General features: G+C 37.0%; 1 protein-coding gene and 1 pseudogene across 4 annotated transcripts in view; one reads left to right on the forward strand and one right to left on the reverse strand.

Moving 5' to 3' along the window:
• B3galt1 (beta-1,3-galactosyltransferase 1) overlaps positions 1–24,919 on the forward strand; it is a 560,539-nt gene that overhangs the window by 134,080 nt on the left and 401,540 nt on the right. The gene's annotated exons all lie outside the window — the stretch shown is intronic.
• On the reverse strand, positions 1,446–3,734 carry LOC101844869 (annotated as a pseudogene).

The following is a 24,919-nucleotide window of genomic DNA, read 5'->3' on the forward strand; positions in this document are numbered from 1 at the left end:
TGAGCTCAACTTTTCAAGATTAAAACTCATTGGTGAACTTCCACACATGGGTGTGTTACCCTTTTTCTATGCCACAGGGTATTCCTAGATCAAGAAATTTTGGTATGATCTTACCATGCTCCTTGCAGAATAATATTTGCTCTTAGGGAAAATAACCAGCTCAAACTTACCTTTTAGTGGTTTTCATAGAGTTGAATTCAAGTTTTACTATATTTGGAAAATGAACCTAATACTATTTTGTCACCAATATGTGAAGGAATTTAATTTTGTCTTCGAGGCTGGGGATAAAGCAAAAATGTCATTGCACCATCACCATGAGGCAAATTTCTCCAATCAAAGTGCAAAACTATTAGTAAATATTTTTTCATCTGTACACACATAGACAAATATTAAAGTACATACATAAAGGTATAATATACAATTACATACAGGTTATACAAGCATATTTATGTATAAGTTTCACTGTATAGGTTTACATAGATATAGAATTATAAAGTACAGAATGCCACACTTCTTTAAAATTAGGTCTAATGAAATTTGTGCTCCAAAAATTTTTCAAAAACCTATAATATAGGAAAAGTGTTTTTTAAATCAATGGTAATATAGACAAGAAAAATTAATATGACACACAGCCAAATCTATATGTGATTATTTAAACAATAAAATTGTTTGAACAAAAATGAAAATAAATCAACCATGGAAAAGCAGGTTTCTTAAATGAAAATTATTCTTTATGATAAAGTAATAAAAAGGTAAATATGACTATTTTTAGTTGACAATTTTCTTATAGAACACAACACAGTGGACAATGAACATATATCAATTGAGAAAAATAAAATATTTTAAAGATATAAATATTTTAAAGGTAAATGTGATTCTCCAAAGCACACAAAATACTAAAAAGATAAAGCACATCCTTGAACTATAAATGAATGGATGTGATGGATGGAGGGAGAAATATAGATAGATATATGATAAAAGATAGTGGATAGATAGATGAAGATAGATAGATGATAGATAGATAGATAAGTAGATAGATAGATTGATGAAAAAGTAAGTGTGTAAGCCTGGAAACAAATGGAGGGAACCCTTCTGAAGTACAAAGGCATTTTGTCAAAGATGTAAGAAGACAAACTCTAGAAGCAACTGCCTCATATATAATCCCATCAGACATTGCAATAGGAAATATATCTGTAATGTTGCTAAGCTTGCCATACTTATAATCAATGTGTCTATGATAAATCATATTTTCTGAAATAAACATCATGTCAATTAAGGTCATGTACCTTCAGTACCTTGTAGTACAAAAGTTAGAGGGTAATTTATTTTGAGAGAGAACGGGCAATACTTAAGTTTTCATTCCTTGTGAGGACTTCCCTTAGTCATAATAATATTCCATAATATGTATATATCACATATCATGTCTATATATCCATCTGTGGACATGCCCATGAATTCAGTGTTCTAATATTCTGAATAATGCTGCTAAGAGCAACAGGTGTACCAATATTTCCTTGAGACATTTCATTTTTTAAGTGCAATGTTTTTGTTCTCTGTACACATTTTCCATCTTCAAGTATTGAGAATGCCAAGTAATTTATTGTTATCAGTTTAAATTTAAAAACACCACGGAACTTTGCTAAATTTGGGTCCTTCAAATGTTTCCCTATGGAACAATGCGACATCCAATGCTTAGATGGAAGGCCCTGAAGAAGCACCACCAGATGGAGGAGCTCCAGCACCAGGGAAGCCCCCAGACATTCCTCTAGGTATACCACCAGCATTCTGGTACAGCTTGATAAGGATGGGGTTGCAGACTTTCTCCAGTTCCTTCTGCTGGTGTTCAAATTCTTCCTTTTCTGCTGTCTGATTCTTATCCAGCCAACTGATGATTTCATTACACTTGTCTAGAATCTTCTGTTTGTCCTTATCATTGATCTTGTCTTGAAGTTTCCCATCTTAAACTGTTGCTTTCATGTTGAAAGCATAGGACTCCAGTTAGTTCTTGGAGGAAACCTTATCTCTCTGCTTCTTATCTTCAGCTTGTACTTCTCAGGTTCCTGGACCATATGTTCAATATCCTCCTTGCTCAAGTGGCCTTTGTCATTGGTAATGGTGATCTTGTTCTCCTTGCCTGTGCTCTTATCTACAGCAGAGACATTGAGGATGCCATTGGCATCAATGTCAAAAATGACTTCAATCTGAGGAACACCACAGGGTTCTGGAGGGGTGCCTGTAAGTTCAAACTTTCCAAGTAGGTTGTTATCCTTGGTTATGGCCCTTTGACCTTCATAAACAAGAATGACCACACCAGGCTGATTGTCAAAGTAGATAGTGAATGTCTGTGTCTGCTTAGTAGGGATGATGGTATCGTGCTTGATAAGGATGGTCATGACAGCACCAGCAGTTTCAATACCAAGGGAAAGAAGAGTGATATCCAACAGCAGAAAATCCTGAACATTATCAGACTTGTCTCCAGATAGAATGGCTGCCTGAACAGCTGCACCATAAGCAACAGCTTTAGCGGAGTTAATGCTCTTATTCAGTTCTTTTCCATTGAAGACGTCTTGCAGAAGTTTCTGAATCTTGGGGATTCTTGTAGACCCACTCACCAGGGCAATGTCATGGATCTGAGACTTGTCTAGTTTGGCATCTGGAAGGGCCTTTTCTACATGGTTCTGAGTGCCTCGGGAACAGGTCAGCATTTAATTCTTCGAATCAAGCACTGGTAATGAGTACAGAAATCAGTTCTCTCATAGAGAGAATCAGTCTCAATACTGGCCTGGCTGCTGGAGGAGAGGGTGTGCTTTGCCCGTGCACAGGCAATACGCAGATGCCTGACAGCTCTCTTATTCTCGCTGATGTCCTTTTTGTGCTTTTGCTTAAACTTAGCTATGACATGGTTGACCATTCCATTATCAAAGTCTTCTCCAACCAAGTGGGTGCCTCCAGCTGTTGATTTGACTTAAGAATTTCATCCTCAAAACTGCAGATTGACACATCAAAAGTATCACCTCCCAGGTCAAAAATAAGAACATTCCTTTCAACTCCACCCTTCTTATCTAGCCCATTAGCAACAGCAGCAGCAGTTGGTTCATTGATGATTCGAAGCACATTGAAGTCAGCAATAGTTCCAGCATATTTTGTTGCCTGTTGCTGAGGATCATTGAAGTATGCTAGCACTGTGACCACAGCATTGGTAACAGTCTAGAAAATACAGTAATTACACAATTGTTAGCTTAACAAATTCCAGCACTGAACAGACGAATGCATATTGAGGTAAAAGCCACCCCAGCTTGACAGCAGTTAAAACCTATCATCTTGAGATAGACTTCTGCAATCTCCTTCATCTTAGTCAGAACCATAAAAGTTACCGCCCCTCAGTAGAAACATTTTGCCTCTCATTTGTACTTTACTTGGACCTTGCACCTGCCTGCATCGTTCACCACCATGAAAGGTCAGTGCTTCATATCAGATTGAATAACAGCATCATCGATCCTATATCCAATCAGACATTTGGCATAAAAAACTGTGTTGGTAGGGTTCATTGCAACCTAAGTCTTCACAGCATCCCGAATTAATCGTTCTGTGTCACTAAAATCAACATTGCTTGGAGTGGTTCAGATACCCTGGTCATTGCCAATTATCTCCACCATTCCATGCTGGAAGACATCCACACAGGAGTAGGTGGTGCCAAGATCAATACCAACTGCAGGTCCCTTAGACATGGTTGCTTGATTTAGGCCAGGCTGTGCTGGCAACAAGACCACACAAATCCCCGAGAGTTGCCTCTGCGTTCAATTAGAGAGAGATTTTTCACATTTGATTCTTTAATATATATCCACAAATGGAATCAATAAGTTCTATGGTCATTCTATTATTAATTATCTGAGAAACTTTCATATTATTTAACATAGTAGTTATATCATTTTTGAAACATGTTTTATTATATATTTAAATTATAAACAAGCTTACTTCCCATGTCAGTCTCAGCTCCCTCTCCCTCCCCTCCACACCTGCTCCCCTCCAGCTCCCCCAGCCCCCCAGCCCTCCACCCAATCTCCACTCCATTCCTCAGGGATGTCATTTCGTTCTGGGTAGGGCCCTGGCCCTCCCCCAAGTGTCCACATTGAGATAACATCCCTCATTGTAGGATGGGCACCCAAAGACCATTTGTGTTCCAGAGATAAATACTGGTCTACTACCCAAAAGCCCCATAGATTGCCTAGGTCTCTGCACTGACACCCACATTCAGGGGATCTGGATCAGTCCCATGCTGGCCTCTCAACCATCAGTCTGGTGTCCAAGAGCTCCCTCTTGTTCAGGTCAGCTGTGTCTGTGGGTTTCACCAGCCTAGCCTTGACCCATTTGCTCATCACTCCTCCCTCTCTGTCACTGGGTTCCAGTTCAATTCAGTGTTTAGCTGTAGGTGTCTGCCTCTTCTTCTGTCTGTCACTTGATGGAAGTTTTAGGATGGTATATAAGAGAGTTGTCAAAATCATTATCAGGGAGGGGCTTCTAAGGTAGTTTCTCCACTATTGCTTGGTTTGCCAGTTGGTGTCATCCTTGTAGATCTCTGGAAATCTCACTAGCACCAGATCTCTCCTGAAACCTAGAATGACTCCCTCTATTATGGTATCTCTCATCCTGCTCTCCTCTATTCTTCCCCCAACTCAACCTTCCTGCTCCACCATGTTTTCCTCTCCCCTCCTCTTCTTGCCCTCTCTTTTTCCTGGCTCCCTCGCCTCTCCCCCTCATACTTCCAATCTTATCAGGAGATCTTGCCTCATTCCACCTTCTCTGGGGTACCATGCATATCTCTCTTAGGGTCCTTCCTGTTTCCCAGATTCTCTGGCAGTGGAATTGTAGGCTGGCACTCCCCTGATAGTATCTATTTATACCATGTTTGTCTTTTTGTGACTGGGTTACCTCACTCAGAACAGTTTCCTCTAGTGACATCCATTTGCCTGAAAATTTCAAGATTCTATTGTTTTTTCCACTGAGTAGTACTCCATTGTGAAAATGTTCCGCATTTTCTCTATCCACTCTTCAGGGGCATCTAGTCTGCTTCCAGGTTCTGGCTATTACAAATAGTGCTACTAAAAACATAGTGTAACAGACATCCTTGTTGTATGAGTGGGCATCTTTTGGGTATATGCGTAAGAGTAGAATTGCTGGGTCTTGTGGTAGACTGATTCCCATTTTCCTGAGGAATCTCCATACTGATTTCCATAGTGGTGGCTTTATCATTTAACATTTCCACTAGAGATTCACAAAGAATCCAATGTTAGTTTGCATTTTTTAAATTGTTGTCTTCCAAACAATTCTTATTGGCATCTTATGAACTTTTGATTTGCATTTTCTCAGTAACTAGAAATTGTGTGTTATTTTCAGTGTGTTTATTCCCCAATTTTTCATGTTTGTAGAAATGTCAAGATGCTTGCCTGTTACTTAACTAACCAATTAATTAATTAGTATGATTAAGTTATTAATTTTTGTTTTGGATTTTTAAAATTTTTTTTACTTGGCATACCAATCTATTATCTGAGGCATGAGTCACAACTGTTATCTGCAATACTGAAATCTTATTTCTTACACTTTATTTCTAGGTCCATTTTTATTTTCTTAGACTCATTTTTTAACTATATTATCTTTACTATCCATAGGTGTTCTAAATTATCTTTCTTTTATTCTTCTATCATACAATACTCCCCACCACAGTTTCCTCTCCCTCCACTCCTCTTAGCTCCCTCCCACACACTCACCAAACCTCTCCCACAGATCCACTCCCTTCTGTAAAGAACAAACCACACAGGGATGTTTTCACGGAAATAATTCCACTCCTTGGGAGACTAAGGATTATAACAAATTCATAAACAGCCTGGTCTACATAGTGAGTTCCAGGACAACCTGTGTGGGCGAACTTATACCAATAAACTGTGAGTTAGAGTTGTGTGAGTCAGGAAGGGACGAGATAAGGTTAAGGGTTAGGGAGGAAGGGAGAAAGGGGGGAACTAATTCATTGAGTTTAATTTGTTGATTTCTTTAAATTTGTAGCCTATGTGCTTTGTAATATTTAAAATAAACCTCAGTCCTAATGACTAAAGTTATAGTTAAGGTGCTTGCTTATCTAGTCTATAAAAAACCCAGTGTGTGGTCCTGTATGCTGTAGTCCCAGAACTTGGGACATAAAGATTGGAGGTCAGAATGTGAAGGTCATCTGGATAGCAAATTTCATAACATCCTGATATACATGAGACACTGTCCCCAAAACAGACAAACAACAAATGAACCCCACATAAAATAGTTACAATATTTCTACCAAGGAACTTAGTTTCAGGTCTGTGATCTGTGTCATAGTCAGTGTTCTGTTGCTGTGAAGAGACACCATGGTCATGGCAACTCTTATTTTAAAAAGGAAGGCATTTAATTTGGGACAGTTCCAGAGGTTTAGTGCATCTTAAACCAACACCTCTAAGACATTTCTTTTTGTTCTTTTTCAAAGTGGTTTTGATGTACTTGACGTCCCCTCAGAGTAATGTGAAGTTATTTCTCAAAAGAAAATCATTGTGATTTTGATAGGGATGAATATCATCGACTTTGAATAGTTTTAACAGCATAACCAAGTTAAGAAAACAAGGTTAATGGACATGGGATTTGTTTCTGCTTGTTGATTCTCTAATTGGCCATTTTCATTTCATAACTCTTACTGCTCCTGCTAATTTATAAGCACTTGATACCTTTAGTATTGTTTTGAATGATACTGTTTCCTCAGTACTCTTGAGGATGTACCTGCGTTTCTTGGTTGATGTTGCATTGTACTTCTTTGAAGCTCATGCCATTTTGGTTGGTCTGGTGCTGGTGTGCCTTCTGAGTACCAGTGCTTTCATGGAATGTTCCATGCATCCTTTCATTCTCTTTGCTTTTGTATTGGTCTGTTTGTTCTTATATAGTTAAATGTTGAAATTGTTTTCTTATTTCTTTAACTATCTTATGTGAGTTTGCTGTAGAAATTACGCATAGCCCAAATTTTGACACTAAGTTAAATTTATGTCTACTTAAAATCACTAGATGTTTCTTGAACTTTTAGAGTGTTGTCTACAGCTCATTTAATGTTATCGGTGTCATAAAGTCATATGTTTTATTTTATCTGTCCCCAAACATAAATTAAGAATTTTTTAATGTATTCATCTGTCTTTTTCAAATGTGTTTGGGTAAAACAAATGTAGAGTTACAAATCAAAGTTACAATACTTGGCTTTTAGGTTAATAATTGAAGTGTATTAGTCTCTTAAATACCACAGAAAATAAAAAGTAGATTTAAAAAGATTTTACCATAATTGCAGCTTCTATAATATTCTATGTCTGTGCTTTTATTCTCCCTCTGTAGGGTGTATGATTGTGTTCATGTTGTTGTGTGCATGAATGAGGTGAATACCCATGTAAAAATATAGAGAAACCAGAGTTCGATGTTGAGCATTTTCCTTGATAGATATCCATCTTTTAAATGTGTTTTTAGTTTAAATGGAATTGCATCACTTTCTCTCCTCCCTTTCGTCCCTCTAGCCTCTGCCAGCTACCTGTCCTAAAACAGCAACATATCACACCAGCTCTCAAGTTGATGACTTGTTTTCCTTTATTATTGTTACATACCTGTATGTGCATCTATATGTATGTATGTATGCATTTATGTAAATTCACCTTGCTGAGTCTATTTTTATAGGAAGTGTAGAGGATGTAGTGTAAGTATACCCATTATGGCTAGGCTCCTGTGATCTGTTGATCTTGACATTGTGTCCAGTTGTGACTTCCTGTGATTTTCTGCTGTAGAGAGACTTCTTTGGTAATGTGTGGGAGTTACACTTTTCTGTTTGCATAAGGAGAAGATGTAGGTCTAGTAAAGTGGTAGTAGTTGATTCTTTTCTAAGGTTTATTACTTTACTAGCCAGGAGACATGACTAAGGTTCCATGGCCAGAAATAATTTCCCTTCTACTGAGTGGACCTTAAACCCAATCAGTCATCTGTGAGTTGCGAGGGGTCAACTCCACCTTATCCTTTGAAACTGTGTCTGTCTCCAAACCTGGTTCTCAAGGATTACTCTGCCTAGACAATGAAATCCAGGAATGTATCTGTCCATTGGAATTACAGATGCACAATGCTGTGGACACCAATGTTCTCAAGTTTGTGTACCAAATAATCTTTCACCTGATCCATGCCCCCTGCCCTATACATATTCTTTTATTGGTGGTTTAATTGCTTCATATTGTTTCAAATTGTTTCCTAGTCTCCTTTCATTTTATACTACAGAATTCCCTTGAACATTGTGTGTGTGTGTGTGTGTGTGTGTGTGTGTGTGTGTGTGTGTGTGTGTGTGTGTTGGGTTAGATTGAAATGAATTCCCACAGCTCTTGTTTATCTGAGACTGGCATAATATCTCCCTCATTTATGAAAGAGGGTTTGGCTAGATATGAAATCCCTGTTTGACATAAGTTTTTTGTGCTTATTTTTATTTAGCTCTTTGATGTATCTACTGACATCACTCTAATTTCCAAAATCTGATGAGGAAAAGGATGCAGATAATACTGAAGATATTTGTGATGAGCTATTGCTATATGGCTTTCTTCCATATTCTATTTTGACCCTTTGTGTTGAATATTTGATTAAAAACATCGATTTGTGTCAGTTTTTCTGAGTTCATCTGACTTCGTGTCTTTTACTTTCAATGATCTGTTTTTTAATCACTCTTTATTTTAAAACAATCTTTTCTCATTTTACAGATCAATCCCAGTTCCCACACCTTCCCCTCCCCCTCCATTCCTCAGAGAGATTAAGGCTTCCCATGAGGGGTTTCCAAAGTATGACAAGCCTCTTTGAGGCAGGACCAAGGCCCTCCCCCAATATCTAGGCTGAGGAAGGTATCCCTTCAAAAAAAATGGACTCCAAAAAGCCAGTTCAAGCACTAGGGATAAATCTTGGTCCCATTGTCGGTGGCTCCACAGACTGCCCAAACCACATAAATGGTCACCCACATTCAGAGGGCCTAGTTTTGTCCTATGCATGTTCCCCAGCTATTACTCCAGAGTCAGTGAGCTCAGGTCAGCTGTTTCTCTAGGTTTCCCCATCATTGTCTTGACCCATTTGCTCATATTATCATACCTTCCTCTCTTTGCCTGGATCTGCGAGCTTGGCCCAGTGCTTAGCTGTGGGTTTCTACATCTGCTCCCATCAGTTCCTGGATAAAGGTTCTATGATGATAATTAAGGTAGTCATCAAACTGGTTCTTAACCGTTGTTACTTCAAATATTTCACTCTATCCCTTTCTCTCTCTGGTCTTCTTATGTGAGCTCCACAATATATATGTTGTTCCTCTGATAGCCACCCACAGGGATCTTAGGCTGTGTTCACTTCTGTTTTTCAGTATGTCTTTCTTTCCATTTATTAGTCTCAGTAGTTATCATTGTCCAGTGTTCACATGTACTGATTCTTTGGTTTGCACACTCCTTTGAAATTCCTTCGTTGAATTTTTACTTCAAAAATGTAACTTATAATTCCTAATTACTTTGTTTTTGAAGTGTTTTATATCTAGTTGGTAATTCAGTTTTGGTCAGTCATAATTGTCTTGAAATTTTCCATATCTTGTTTTAAATATTTGAGTTTTAAGAGCACTAATGTCTTCAAGTGACAAGTGTACTATCTGGTCACTTCAAAGAAGAGTTTCCATTTGTTTGCTTAATCTTAGTGTTTACATTGCACTTAACTTGTTGTTCACATTGAACAAGCCATCCTGCAAGCTTTCTTTGTATCCCCATGGTTGTTTAAGTGTTCTTACTGAAAATTGGACATTTGAACTCATTAATATAATTGGAAATCAGTTCTTGTTCTACCTTAGGGATTATTTTTTCTTGAAATTGCTTTTGTTTATTGTTTTGGGTATATTTATGTATTTACGTTTAAAGAACCAGAGTGAATTGTAAACTTAAAGTATTCTGAGTCCTTCTGGAGTCTATCTTCTTTTCCTTATTACACTAATTATTCCTGAATATGCAATTGCTTTTTCATATCCAACTCAGTAATCATATGTTCCTCTTTAGATTTGTTTACATCATTTGGTTAAAACTGGGAGGTCTGATCTGTGTGATTATACTATTACTTTTCAAAAATGCAACTAGATTTTTGAATATATTGAAATCTGTGTAGAAATTAGAACTGAATATTAAAAAATGGAGTATAACATTATGATATTTCATGTCTCATTAATATATTTATACATATAAAGGTATATATTTTACCATGTTTCAGCATAAAATGTTTAACACTTCTGTCTGAGAGCAAAGTATCCTATATTACAGAGTTTTCCAGTTTCTGCTGAGTAAATAACATGCTCCTGTATGGACAATGCCTAGATATCAATTTTCCCTAGATAAGAGAAATAATACACACACCATCATGTCATATTTCAACTATAAATGGAAGAATTTGTCAATGCAAGTAACTTTAAAGGCATTTATAAAACTGCAAATAATTAAAATATATTTTGGATATTTACTACTTTTAAATGTAATTGATTTAATTTAAAATTGTATAGCTTAGTGTTTAAATTGACTATCACTAAGCCTCTCACACCATGGCTGAGAATTTAAAACTCACTGTTAGGAACCAGCCCCATAAAATTTGAAAGTCATCAGTTTAGGATATTTACCATGCTCCTTACTGCTGACTCAAACTTCATGAGCAAAAGTGACAAAAGTAATAAAGCAATTCATGACCCTTGTCATTTCCCTGTACTGCACAAGATTGTCTATTACAAGAATAAAATCTGATTTTTCAGCCACTCAGGTTTTACCTAATTAAATCATTTTCTACCTCAAAAGCACCAACTATATCTGTTTGTCTAGTACACGACATACTACTATCCCAAAACACAGTGAATTTAATTGGGTCTCTGAAAGGAAGAGAAGCATTGAAAACTTCCTGACATTCAAATGTTGTATCATATTGTCATTAGCTTCAGCAAGGAATTGTAATAGTAGTAATTTTAATGGAGGTTGGCCTCTGTTGGGGAGTTTAGTTCTAGTCTACTAAGAATTCAGCCATATAAATTCTTCTCAGATAATCTGTGGTTCACTACAGTAGATTCTGTAACTTAAATAGTGGTGATAACTTTACCCTTTCCGTCTACATGTTATCTTAAATCTGTATGGAAAGGCTGTCAATGAAAGCACTTTAATTGGTGAGTTAAATTACAAATGTTAAGTGGGTAAGTGCCACATGGATTTCTTCTATGGCTCTTTCTTCAGAGAATTTTTTGCATGTTAATTATAAATCAAATGAGGGTTTATTCTGAATGAAACTCAATTTTCCCTTAATCTCCTGGAATGCTCAGAAACCTTCCCCTAGAGCACAGCTACATTCCCACTCTTCCTTGCAAAATCTTTTCTAAAGACTTGCCTGGGTTTATTTAATTTTCTTATTTTTCTTGCACTTGTTTTCTTTGTGACAAAATTAAAATTGCATTGTTCTCAGGCCTTCATGTTTTCTGAGTTCAAATTTTGAGAATATTTAGAACAGAACTCTAAGTTTCTCTGTAAATCCCATTACCCCTATCACTATTTAGAATATAGAGTGTGTAATGCCTTTTAAAGTATGTTCAAAGTGCCAAATTCTGTGCATATATGCACAATTATTTCACTCTGATAAAATTAATAGTATCTGACTAGCCTATTTTAATATTTACTAAGCATTATTCCAAGTGTTTACATGGATTTTCCATATAGTTCTCCTGACAAACTTTAGGTAATAGATGAAAGCAGTCCCAGGAATCTATGGGCAACGACTGGCACACAGAAAGTTTGACTCTATAGTCTGGACCCATAATCACTTACTCTACCATCTGACCTCCATATCTGATTAAGCAGCAGCAGCAGAATGCTTCAACTGTCTGCCACCAGAAATGCTGACTGATGGGTTTCGGTGCTCTAAAGACTCTGTGAAAAAGGAATTTAAAGTTTTTAAAATACTGCAAAACTAGCCAAGGAAATGCCAAGTATAAGATCAAATGTAAGAGAAGATATGAAAATAAAGTCTGCGTAATGTAGACATCAGAATTGAACATTTTAGAGAGTAAGATGCAAGAGATGGCCGCAATTCATTGCATTTTTACTAAAAGGACAGGAGGCATTTGTAAGACCAGGCTTGTCCTTTTGAACTCTAGCTCATGATTTCTCTATATGAGCTAACCAAATGTTCAGACAAACCAGCCATCAGCTGGATCTACCTTCCCATTTCTACCCCATGTAAGTTGAGAAACTCTACTATTCCATCTTTAATCTTTAATTCCCCCTCCAATAGAAAGTCAGTGTGAAAGTTTCAAAAATATAGTTAGCTTAAACAATTTATATGAAGAATTTCTAAGAACAACAACAACAAACAATTGCGCATTTTTCAGAGTAGAACACCTGCCTATCAAGTGGCCTGGGTTTGATACCTAGTAAAGCAAAGCCAAAGTATCAAAACTCAACACATCAGGGGTATGATCATGTATGCAACTTTTATGCTTGTTGTGGCTTGTTTTCTTGTGTCTTCTGGATTTTCTGAGAATTGAGTGTGCTAAGCAAGCCCTCTACCACTGAATCACATGCCCACTTGCCTCATCCTCATATAATATTCTTGTTGTATTGTATCAGGTATATATTAAAGACAGTCACCTGAAAATAAAGCATTAGAAATTTTCAAATTTACTTAGTAATTTTTTTCTATGACAGATTCATGCCTGTATAAAATGTGGTTTGATTACTTCCCTTGCCCCTCATTTATCTCTCTCCAACTACGAATCAAGGCCTGTCCCCTACGTGACTGTTTTCATGATACAATTAGTTGAACCAGGACCATCTGTGTTACCTTTAAATTGAGGAAAGCCTATGGAGCATGAGGTCACCAGTGGGCATTTCCCTCTCACTGAATCTATTGTGAGTAAAGTTCAGTAGTGCAGGCTCAGGCTCCTGATCCATCTCCACTAGGTCCATCTCTGACTGTTGATGGATCCATTCTTATGCAGACCCAGTGGCAGCATCTGCAGCTGCAGTGAGTTAGTGATTGCAATGTTTGCCTTATACCCAGAAGATAACGTTTCCCGTCCTTTTCTGTATCTCCTGACACTTAGCTTTCTTCGACTTCCTTGGCATTCCTCCCTGAAACTTAGAGGGGATAGCAAGAATGCAGACGTATGGAAGTTTGGTATTCTCTCTGGTGCTAAGGACTTCACCAACAAACAAAAGTTTTGATTTCTATGGAATATTATTTTGCTTTTCAGAAAACAATGGAACTGATAACACTTGAAATTCAGGGCCTATTTTTGTAAAACTACTGTTTCTTAAATCTGTTTTTATCTGATCAACTGAAATTTTCATCATGGTATAATTAAGAAAAAATAGAATCCAATATATTCCTAGAAACAAATGTGTAGTTTGAATGCTGGTAGTGAGCACCCTGTGCCTTTTTAGTAGATTCAGAATGCCTCAAATGTAAAGTAGATCATAGCAATATGGTACAATGCTGTGAGCAGTGGACTGAGGTCAGTTGCTTTAAAACCCTGGCTTTAAAATCTCTGGTTTCAAATTAGACAAGAATGTGAATGAAGATGTTTATGGAAACAAAGAATCTAATGGATATGAGAGGTGAGGGTAATGAGTAGAAGTGATGATGTTAGATATAAACTCAAGAGTCCACTTCTCACTCATGGGTTATTCACAGCACAATTGATCACAAGAATATTTTCCAGATTGCTGTTGGCACTGTGGTCCATATACTCAATTCTTCATGAGTTGACATAAATAACTCACAAGTTTGTGAGTATCCACCTGGCTCTGGAAAGGCGTCATCTCCTACTAAATAAATAAATAAGCAAATGAGTGTATTGCTTTCCCAGATATTGATCCCTACAAGTTCCAGAGGGAGGTACTAACCACTCTATTTCAATTGTATGTGTGAAAAAATTCCTCCCCCGTACCCTCTATAACACAAAGATTAAACATACAGTAGCCCTGGTGTTATAGGCCTGTAATGGCAGCTTCCTGGAAGGCTGTTCAGGAAAACAACAAGCTCCAGGACTAACTAAGCTACAGAAGGACTAGAAAGACAGCATAGGCAACTTAAGGTGCACTAGGCAGTATGTCAAAAGAAAAAGACAAAATGAACGAAACAGAAAGTGTGAGGGGTGATGAGAGAGTATAGCTCAAATGTGGAATGTATGCTTAGAATGCAAGAAATTCCAGGTTCAGTCCCAAGAAATAAAGAGGCAGATGGGAACAAAGAAAAAATTGCCAACTGATAAAGAAGGTTTTAAGAAAGACATAAATGAGAGAGAGAGAGAGAGAGAGAGAGAGAGAGAGAGAGAGAGAGAGAGAGAGAGAGAGAGAGAGACCGCATATCAGCAGCTTAGCAAGAAGCTTTGAAGCCAGGGGACAGAGAGATTACCAGAGGCCAAGCCAGCAACCTGGAAGACAGGTCAATGTTTGAGTGAGAGGCCTGGAAGTAGCAACAGAAGTGGCTTCCAGAAACTATCTTAAGAAGTGCCTCTGTGCACATGGGGAGACAGCATGAGCTCCTGGGCTGCCCAGGCCACACTGGAGACTGCAGCAGCTGCCAGAAACTATTGGACCACTGGAGCCTCAGCCTCATCCCAGCTTGCACCTACAGGCACCTTACCACTGCCTGTACCTGGAGAAGTAACCATTGGAATCATGCCCCCCACCTACACCAAGATGAGAGACCATCAGAGCCTTGGGACCATCTATACCTGGAGGAGCAATCACTAGACGATCAGCCTTCCCTGCACCGGAAGTATCATTCAACAGAGCTACAGTGCCCAACTACACCAATTGGAGGAAGAGGAAGCCCTGAAGCACAAGTTCTACCTATACTAATTAGAGGGAGAGATGGGGAGACAACAAGGTAAGGATACCCTCAACAACACAGAAAGCAATAATAGAGCACCACGACAAACTAGTGGTTCTACAGCAACAAGGCCTGATAATTACAATGCGGATGAAGTAGAAGAAAGCAACATTAAAAATAACTTTATGAAAATGATTGAGGCCCTTAAAGAGGAAATGAAAAATTCTCTTAGAGAAATGGAGGAAAAGATCAACAAAAACTTGGAAGAAATCAACCAACAAAGGGCAATCAAACAGGTGAAAGAAACTGTTCAAGACTTGAAAACTGAAAAAGAGACAATAAAGAAAACACAAACCATGGGAACTCTGGAAATGGAAAATCTGGGTAAACAATCAAGAACTACAGATGCAAGCAAAAACAATAGAATAAATGGAAGAGAGAGTCTCAGGTATTGACAGCTGAAATAAATAAAATAGAAACAAAGAGAAAAATAGAATCAACAAAACAAAGAGTGATTCTTTGAGAAAATCAACAAGACAGACAAACACTTACCCAAACAGACCAAAAAGCAGAGAGAGAGAGAGAGAGAGAGAGAGAGAGAGAGACAGAGAGAGACAGAGAGAGAGACAGAGAGAGAGAGAGAGAGAGCATCCAAATTAACAATAATGGATAGAAAAGGGAAAAAAACAAAAGACACTGAAGAAATCCAGAAAATCATCAGGCCATATTTGAAAACCTGTACTCCACAAAAACTAGAAAATTTAAACAAAATGGACAATTTTTTGGATAACCACCACATAACAAAATTAAATCAAGACCAGATATACAAATTAAATAGATCTATAACCCATATGGAAATAGAAATAGTCATCAAAATTCTCCCAACCAGGAAGATCCCAGATGGTTTCAGCACAGAATTCTACCAGAACTTCAAAGAAGAACTGATATTAATACTCCTCAAATTGTTCCACACATTGGAATCAGAAGGAACATTGCTAAACTCTTTTTATGAGGCTACAGTTACCATGATACCTAAACCACACAAAGACACAACTAAAATAGAGAATCACAGACCAATCCCGCTCATGGACATTGATGCAAAAGTACTCAATAAAATACTTTCAAACCAAATCAAAGAACTCAACAGAAAGATCATCCACCATGACCAAGTAGTCTTCCTCCCAGAGATGAAGGAATGGTTCAGCATATGAAAATCCATCAATGTAATCCACCATATATACAAACTGAAAGAACAAAACCACATGATCAACACCCCTTCATGATAAAGGTCTTGGGGAGAACAGGGTTACAAGGAACATTCCTTGCAAAACCCATTAAAATCCCAGCAAGTCTTTACAGACCTCAAAGAACAATACTCAACTATAAATGGAAGCTTTTTTCTTGTGAGAAGCCTTCTCGCCAGCCTGGTTCTAGAGCCGCATCAGTCCCAAATAAACACACAGGAGGCTATATTAATTATGAAGCTGTTGGCCTTGCTTGTTTCTTACTGGCTAGCTCTGACTTAAGTAATTACCCCATAATTGTTAATCTCAGTATGTCTCTTACCGGAGAAATTTCCGGGCCTCCTACTCCATGGCATTACATCTCGAACTCTCCGTATGTTTCTCCTACCCAGAGTACTTCTGGTCTCCTAGTCCCTCCTATCTTGATTCCCTATTGGCCAGACAGTGCTTTATTGACAAATGCACAGGACTTCCCCCAACATCTATGAATAAAATCCCAGGCTAACCAAAAGAGTCTTGTACAATAAAAAAAAAATTAAAAAAAACTACTGGATGCATCACTTCAAACTCTACTATAGAGTTATAGTAATGAAAACAACTTGGTATCGGCATAAAACAGACAGATAGACCAGTGGAATTGAATCAAAGACCCTGATATCAATCCACATACCAACAAACACCTGGTTTTTGACAAAGAAGGAAAATTATAAAATGGAGAAAAAGAAAGCATCTTCAACAAATGGTTCTGGTATAACATGATGCAAATAGACCCATTTGCACAAAACTCAAGTTCAAATGGATCAATGACCTCAGCATAAAACTAACCACACTGAATCTCATAGAAAAGAAAGTAGGAAGTAGTCTTGAACACATTGGCACAAGGAGACCACTTCCCAAATATAACACTAGTAGCTTAGAAACTTAGAGCAACAATGAATAAATGGAACCTTTTGAAACTGAGAAGCTTCTGTAAAGCAAAAAATCTAGTCAACAAGACAACACACCATCCTACAGAATGGGAAATGATCTTTACTAACCTCACATCTGACAGAGGACTGATCTCTAAAATATACAAAGTACTCAAGAAACTAGACATCAAAAGACCAAATAATCTAGTAAAAAATTGGAGTACAGATCTAAAAAGTGAGCTCTCAACAGAGAAATCTCAAATTCCCCAAAGACACTTAAGGAAATATACAACCTTCTTAGTAATCAGAAAAATACATATCACAACAACTCTGAGATACCATCATAGAGCTGTCAGAATGGTCAAGATCAAAAATCCTGATGACAGCTTATGCTGGAGAGGATATGGAATATAGAGAACACTCCTCCATTGATGGTGGCAGTGCAAAGTTGTACAGGAGTTTCTCAGAAAATTGGAAATCAATCTACCTCAAGACCCAGCAATACCACTTTTGGGCATATACCCAAAGAGTGCATACTAATAGCACAAAGACATTTGCTCATCTATTTTCATATTCGCATTATTCATAATATCTAGAATCTTGAATCAGTCTAGTTGCTCCTAAACCAAAGAATTAGGTAAGAAAATGTGGTACAGTTACACATTGGAGTACTACTCGGCAATAAAAAAGGATATTTTGAAATTTGCAGGCAAATGGACAGTACTATAAAAAGCCATCCTGAGTGAGGTAACTCATACCCAGAAAGACAAATATAATATATACTAACTCATAAATGAATATTAGACATAAATCAAAAGAAAACCAGCCTACAGGCCACAACCTAAGTAACAATGAAGACCCCAAAAGATACATACATGGATCTGCATAGGAAGAGGAAAAAGAAAAGATCTTCTGTGGAAGGTGTCTATGGGTGAGAGTATGGAAGTGGTGGGGGAGGATGGAAGGGTAGTGATGAAAAAATGTATAGCTCAATAAAAAATTGGCAAAACAAAAAGATGAAAGACATAAACTAGCCATTTGGATTTAATTGGGTGCATTTTATATAATGCTTTAGAATGCTCATAAAATGTCCAAGGATATTGCCTTACTCTATTCATGCCAAAATAATGAATGCATCCTAGAATTGGTATTTTATAAATAAAAGATGCCTTCTTGCTTTATTCTCATATGGCAGAATAGCAGAGGAATAAACAGATCCCACACAGTATTTGTTGCTAGTCTAGTACTCTCATTTAAATGGGTACTGCCTTCATAAGTTAATCACCTTCTGAAGACTCTATCTTATAAAAATACTTGAGAAAAAATAAAGAAAATAAAATCAAAGGAAAGAAAAGAAAATGATCAAACCTAAGACTGCCCCACGGGTGGTGAGACGCTAGCCTGTGAATTTATGGCCACGTCCAGACTACAGTAAATACATATGTTCTCATGCATTTTATAAAGAAAGCTGAGTCTCAGACAGGAGTTGTTTACATTTATTTCAAACATTACCCTGTAATTGAGATAAAACTATAAAATTTGATAACACCAAGTAATAAACCGAAACTCCGTATCTCTAAAGGGAAGCTGGCCAATTTAATAAAGATCTGACTGAAATTTCTTTCCTTCCCTTCAATGAGGTTATTTCTTTCCATCTCCAAGGGCATCTTTCATAGCGACCTTTGTGAGAGAAAGCTGCAATGACATTGCCTGCAAACATCTTCTGCTGCATTTCATTCAGCCATGAGTCTTGCTTCAGGACGAGGAAATGCATTGCTCCCCTTAGACTGAAGTGTGCCATCCCTAGGAGACTCACCTTACTATGAACGCCAAAGCTACATCTGTCTGTGTATGGGATTCTAAAGAGAGAAATAAGATGGCATGATTTCAAGAAGAAACTAATCAATTTTGTTTTTAATTATGAAGATGTTTGTGATATATTATGAAACTGGATGCTTCTCATGAATGTTATAAGCTGGCTAATCAGAAAGAGAAAAGAAAAGAGCAAAAGCAAACACATTGACTTGGTCGCAATAAAATGTGTGTACCTTGATTGCATAGTTAACTGCTATCATAGTCTTTGAACTGTAAAGAATGATGCTACTGTTCTGTGACTTTCGAATGCACAGAGATTTGTCCACACTTCTTCAGTCCATCTACTGGCGAGCAGGGATAGCAAGATTTCACATTCCAGAGGTGAAAACGTTAAGGGAAATCTCATGTCTCATGCTCAGTAAGGAAAGAGCAAAGTGCTTGTCCAATCCAGGTTGTCATTAATACCTGGGATCTTTAACTGACTTAATCTGTTAACTATCCCTTGTTCTGCTGAGAAAACATGAAACAATATCTACAGAAATTCAAGTGTTTTCTGGATTAATAGTTAATGTAATGTTTTGTCTAGGTATTACTATGGTACTTGAAGAGATCCCTAGGAGAACAGAAACTAAGGAACACTGATTATACATTAAAATTCTCAAAATAAAGCTGCCTTTCCCTTTTGGTTATTATTAACTATTTTCAAAAATCCCTACTCATAAGCTGTTGGTTTATGACTTTTTTGTTTTGTCCTGTCTGCCAGATTACCGACATGATGACAAATGACTGGCAGGGTTATGTTTTCTGTAAAGGATCAGGGCAGAAGACTGCTATAAAGATCATGAGGGGATAATTAAGTTGACTTTAATATAAAATTCCATTTTGATACATTTTTTGTTAAAAATAGCTGTTTTGTTTTACATCTGGAAAAAATTCAATCAGGTTATCAAGTCAACTCAATGCACACTATAAGATATCAATACTTTATGTGGATTTAGATAAAACCTTGAGTACATAAGTGAGATTATATATGTGCATTAATTATTAAAACGTGTATACACACAGGCACACCCACACAGTGTCTTAAGGTATTTAAGGCATGTTTGAGGCACTGAAGTAAATCACAGATTCTACTTCATGGAACTTAGAGTCTTCTATATGAAAGTAGACAAGAAAGCATGGAAATTACACACAGTTTACGTTTAATGGTGTCAAGCACTGGAGAAAATTGTAAGATGATGTAAGGGGGTGGAATGGAACAGCCAGTGCTGTGTTTGCAGCTCTGACATATATATACTCATGGACTGTGGACTATGAATTGGATTTTTTTCTGAAGTAATGCCAACTTCCTGAAGATTCTGTAGTCTGATGATTTATCCTGTCCAAGCACTGTGACTATATTGTACAGCATATGATGGCTTCAGGTCTATGATAAACAGTTTTCAAGCTAAATTAGGTTTGGGAAAGGCCTGAAAAATGTCTTTTAAATCAAATCTAATAAGAATTTGGCAGAAACATTATATAAAAAAATAGTGCCTGAATCTTCTTCCCAAAACATAGATGGTAAAAAAATAATCCTTACATAAAATATTCCAAACCAAATTCATTGCTACAAAAAATAAGAGTAGCCACAATGATCCAGTTTTGTTTGCTCTTACTTGCCAAATTTACCAAATGAATGTCCCTCTAAATACATACAGAATGAGAGTTTGTTTAACCTTACTATTTTATCATTAAACAACAACTCTAGATAGAGAAATGTGTTTTTCTAATCTGACAAAATTTCTTATACAGGGATTAATTATAAATTACTTAAAACTAGTCTCGGGTTTCTGGTTTTATATAAAGTGTCAGGTATGGGTTGTATGTCATGGAGTAGGCCTTAAATCCAATCCAAAAGTCATTGGTTATTCCTTAACATTTGTGCCACTATTATACCCATGGATATATCTTGAGAACAGGTCACTGCTGTGGAAGTCTGGGCTTGTTACTGGGTGAGACTGATATTTACCTTCTGCTGTTTCATAGAACTTTTTAGTACTACATGTGCTTGTTAATAGTTGTTAAGTTTCTAATTGAATAACAGCTTGAATGTTCCATGTTCAGTTGCTTAAGTATGTGAGGTCTTCAGGAACAGGTCTTGCCATTAGATTGTGTAGGTTAAACAATGGCTTTGGTAATAGCCTGTGTAGGTAGACTTTTCCTGTCCTGTAGCTGCTCTCAAATGATAACAGTTCTGGACTATTACTAACTATCTCTTACATTTTAAGTTAATCCATATTCCTTATTTATGCTCTGCCATGTGGCAGGACCTTTAACAACATGTTCAGCTCCTTTTGTGTCTGGTTGGCAACTCCAGACTCTTCCATTCTTCCTTGTAGCATTTTCCTTGTCTGGCTTGCCTGCCTGACCATATTCTGTTAAACTATTGGCCTGTTTATGAACCCAACCGCAACAACACATATTTACAGATTGTACAGGAACATTCCACAGCATTCCCCCCTTTTGTCTAATTAAAAAGGAAGGTTTTAACATTAACCTAGTAAAATTATATGTAACAAAAGCAGTTATCGAGTAACAATTATAGTTACAATTTCCAGTCCATTTGTATTTGACAAATTTAGAGAAAATACAGTCTAAACTTTTATACTTCATTTCCCTTTTAATCATAACTAAAGAAAACTTTAAGTCTAATTATTTAGTCATTAACTCCACCAAAGACCGCAAAAGGGTATAATGATACTTAACAATAGGTGTATCTGGTTGCCTGGACATTCACCCCAAGTTCTTCTGCAACACTACACATTCAAATTTGATCTACACTCCTAGTATATCTGACAGACATTTTTGAGAAGCAGGGAATCTCAAAGGACTTGCCCACCATGTCTTGGCAAAGTTTGGCAGTTGCTATTCTTGTGTCCTGCTAATCCAGTTTTGACAGTATATTTCCAGAAATGGAGGTAAGGGCAGTTTCTTTGCACACATGACTAGTTTTCAGCATAAAGAAAACAAAAACAAACTCGATGTGAAGTTTCTTTGATACTTGTCATCTTCTATTGTAGTAACCCACCTTACAGGAACATCTGTTTGGCTACCTGAGAGGGAGGTAGAGATGGAGGAAAGGGATATACAAGAGACAGGGGATATAGTCAGGAAGGCACTCAGTATATACAGAACTACCCATGTTTATTGTTCAAAGTCTTTTTATATGCCCATCAAAAGAGGGAAAGAAGGCAAAATCTTCCTTATCATGATACAAAGAACAAGCAAGTGTGATTACCTTCTCAATACCCAAAACATCAAGTAACCATATCCTGAATTAAGTGTTTTGTTATTTAGGCATGACATGCAGCTACCCACATCCTAGGCCAAACATAATAGGCCAGACATCCTTTTGTCAAGATAAAACACACAATATTCATACCTTCAGCCAAAAATTCTGTGGTTTGACCTTGAAGGAGCAATAGTAGGCCCGAACTCTCTGACCTTGTGGTCCCTGACATTCTCTGGAAAATATTGGTGCTATCAAGAGCAAATGTGTCTCACTGTCATGAAAAGCCTAGGTTATTACACATATTAAATGCTATATTCTGTGGTCTTTGAAATGTTTGACAATCATCTGTCTATCTAATATACCTTCTATGACCTTGAAAACATACGTAACATTACTGTAAGTTTTCATAATCCAGAATATGAAAATTCAAAGACAATACAATAACATACATGATACAGAGTCTCTGTGTAGTTTTCATCTTTATGAGACTATTTAAAAAATACTTCATTCCATTTTAAGGACTTCACTATCATTTTAAAACTATGTATTTCTTTTTATGACTGTTCATGTCTTTTCTTTTCTGTCCTAAGCCTATGTATGTTTTTAACAAACTGTAAGCTGTTTAGAGGGGTTTTTCTGTCTGAATCTATCTTACTGCATTGTTTTTTGATCATATAACACAATCTTAAACTGATATGTCAGCTACCAGCATTGTTCAGCTTAGCACATGGCTGGAGCGCATGGTGGTTGGGGAAAGCTGTTAGGAGATGCTTTTCTGTATTGTGGTTGGCATTAGAGACTGCAGTAACTTGCCTTGTGGCTTAGTTCATGATGTGCTGGTAGCTTCCAGGAAACTCCTCTCCGTATTGCAACTGGAATGATAAACATGAGACTAGGAAAATGCATTTGTCTCTATTTCTGTACATTTAAAAACTTTTTAAAAGCTTTACAGAGCTTTATGTGAATTATGTGGCCCTTGACATTGGGAATCATTTGTAGGCAGTGTTTTCCTGTCCTGATGACCTGATCCCAAATAACCAACATGGAGACTTAAGATTACTTACAAATGCTTGGTCAGTAGCTCAGGGTTATTCCTAACTAGCTATTATAACTTAAATTAACCCATTTTTATTAATCTATACTCAGCAACATGGTTCCTGGCTTTACCTGTCTTCCTGAATGTCCCATTCTCTCTGTGGCTCCTGGTGACTCTCTAATTTCCCCTCTTCTTTGTATTGTTGTATTGTGTTTCCATTTAAAGAAATTATTTTCTTTAAGAATAGATTTAGAATGTAACATTACTCAAATGTAGACTCTCACAAGACAATATAATTAATATTATGTAATAAGCGTGACCCCATAGGGTCAGTATGTTTATCAAAAGGAAGGTTTGGAAACACACACACATACACACACACACACATGCACAAGCTCATATACACAGAAGCACACAATTACACACACTCAAAATACATGCACATATGTACAAACATACTCAGGAACATGACCGTGCACATGTATGCACACACACATACACCCATATAAAGAAGCATACAATATTTCACACATGCACTAAAGACACACATGCACATACATACACACATATACATATACACTCTTGCACACAAACATGCACATATGCCTGAGTGTGCTGCGCGCGCGCGCACACACACACACACACACACACACACACACACACACATTTGATTACAGAGAAGATAACAAGAATACTTCAGAAAGGTCAGAGAGAAGACCATCATGAGATTAGTGCTGCATTCCCAAATAAAGAGAAGCATGGGCACCCAGTAAAGGATCAGGTAGACTCAAGAACAATACTCACTGGACTCAGTATCCTGTTTAAGACTCTATAGCTTGAGGTGACTTGTCTTTAAGCCATGTATTGTGTGTATTTTGCAGGAGTAGAAAATCAATGTAGTTTCTGTCAACATTATTTATCACAATTAAAATGTTTGGAAACAATCCAGGTGTCCATCAATAATCGTTTAAGAGTTTTTAAACTGTTGCATGTGTGCAAATAGGCATGTGTGTATTCTTGAAATACAATAAAAATAAAAATGAATAAAATGCTACTGTGGAAGATGTGTAATAGAAGTAGACAGAACTTCTTGTATAATATTTAAAAATAAAGTCCTCTTAGCCATTAGAAATCCGGGGAAAGGGACACTTTGGATGTCTATTGTGATGCCACACTTCTTGTAATAGCTTGAAATATTCATTCCAGTCAGAGAGAACTGTGGAAGGCAGAGATATATCACAGCTAACTACTTATATCTGAAATTCCATAAAATTTTGGAATCTGCAGTCACCCTATAGAAATGTAAAATCTCCAACATCTCCCTCTCACTTGCAAACTACAAGTGTTGGGTTCTTACTTATTTCTTTAAAAATCCAGCTTCTTAATTGTGATATGAGAATAATGTTTACTTTATAGGGTTTTTAAAAATTAAGGTATATAGAGCATTCAGAATATTTCTTATACAGACTTGGTGTCCATTTATCCATCACATATTATACAGTAAAAATGAACAATTTGATCTTTGACTTTTTATATTTAGCTTAAGTGTTAAAATGGTCTTTTCATTTGTATTACTCATATATATTAGTCAATAGACTAGTAGATACTCAAGCATGACTTGTGTGACAATGTCATCATATGGTTTTGTGAAGTTCTTGGTAAATCATTAGGACAGTACTGAATATGTTATCTAACAAATGCGTGTTATTATAAATTAAAATTAAAAATAGCACCTGTAAGAAGTTGAAGG

This window comes from Mesocricetus auratus, unplaced genomic scaffold (genome assembly GCF_017639785.1).
Source record: "Mesocricetus auratus isolate SY011 unplaced genomic scaffold, BCM_Maur_2.0 Super-Scaffold_100004, whole genome shotgun sequence".
Classification (NCBI taxonomy): domain Eukaryota; kingdom Metazoa; phylum Chordata; class Mammalia; order Rodentia; family Cricetidae; genus Mesocricetus; species Mesocricetus auratus.